Below are 1,238 nucleotides of genomic sequence, written 5' to 3'. Positions count from 1 at the left end.
TCTTTAATTATTTATAAATAATTGTTTATAAACAATGTTCCACAGCCGGAAATCGAGCACAAACTATTGTCTCAATATTCTGACATCCTTCCGAACAACTTCCAATAATCTTTTACCATCATATTTTCAGTGCCCGAAACAGGCCTTTTAAAGTGTAATCCGACTGGACTCAAAATATGCTTCAGACCGGTTACAGGTACAAATCAATATTTATCATGGGCCAAAATAACATGTGCTAAAAAATCACAGATACTTGGAACAGGTACGAGCTTGGAACAGTCACACATGGAACCTGTGACTGAAAAATACTGGTTTGTGTCATCCCTACTATGAAGGCTTTCATGGCCTCGCTGAAAGGTTGTGTGGTACTGCGGAACAGGGTTGGCTTGATTTTTTTCAAGTGATTTAAATCGTGATTTTAATCATGATTTAAATCACCTGATTTTTTTGGAAAAAAATCACGATTTAAATCAAAGATCATTTTTTCAAGAAACTTTATATTTCCACTCAAAAAATATAAAACAGACCACAAATAATTCTAAGAAATGAAAATCAAAATAGAAAACGGTACTTGTGAACTTAAAAATTAAACTGTTTTAATGGTAAACTCAATAATACTAAAACGGAAATCACGTCTCTTTCTCTTCATTTTCGTTATAAAGTCTGAAGAGGAACACTAATTTCCCTCCTTTTTCGATTCCCAGTCTGTTCCTGATATCCGAATGAACAAATCCGAATGTGCTGAACATCCTTTCGACAGACGCAGAAGATGCAGTTACACAAAGAAACTGTTTTATAGTGGGCAAGTGTTTCGCAATTTCCGGTTCATCTCTCTATGATCGCCACCACTGAAGTCCGTTCATATTTTTCAGCATCTCAGAAAACATAATTTATTTGAAAGGACTGCGGCGAGCGTTGAATTTAACAACTAGTGGCAACAATCCCGAGTTTCCAGGAAGCTCACTGATAGTCTCCAAAGCCAGATTCTTCTCTTCAGGAGTTAAAGCGTAGTTTTGTTTCTCCGGGCTTAACATGTAAGCAATAAAGTGATAAGGTGTAAGAGCTTGCTTATAGCGATGTTGAAACTTCTGTAGTTTCTCTAAAGATAAATTTCTTCAAACTTATGAAAAGTTTCCACTGCTCTACGGCATCAGATATTGTGGCATTTTTCTTCTGGAGTACATCCAGAGCAACAGCGATAGGCTTCAGAAGGCTCAGGTACTCTTGTGCTGCATGCT

This window comes from Dendroctonus ponderosae, unplaced genomic scaffold (genome assembly GCF_020466585.1).
Source record: "Dendroctonus ponderosae isolate FM_Combo_2020 unplaced genomic scaffold, Dpon_F_20191213v2 Dpon_F_20191213_126, whole genome shotgun sequence".
In the NCBI taxonomy this organism is placed as follows: domain Eukaryota; kingdom Metazoa; phylum Arthropoda; class Insecta; order Coleoptera; family Curculionidae; genus Dendroctonus; species Dendroctonus ponderosae.
Note: the sequence above shows the minus strand (reverse complement) of the source record.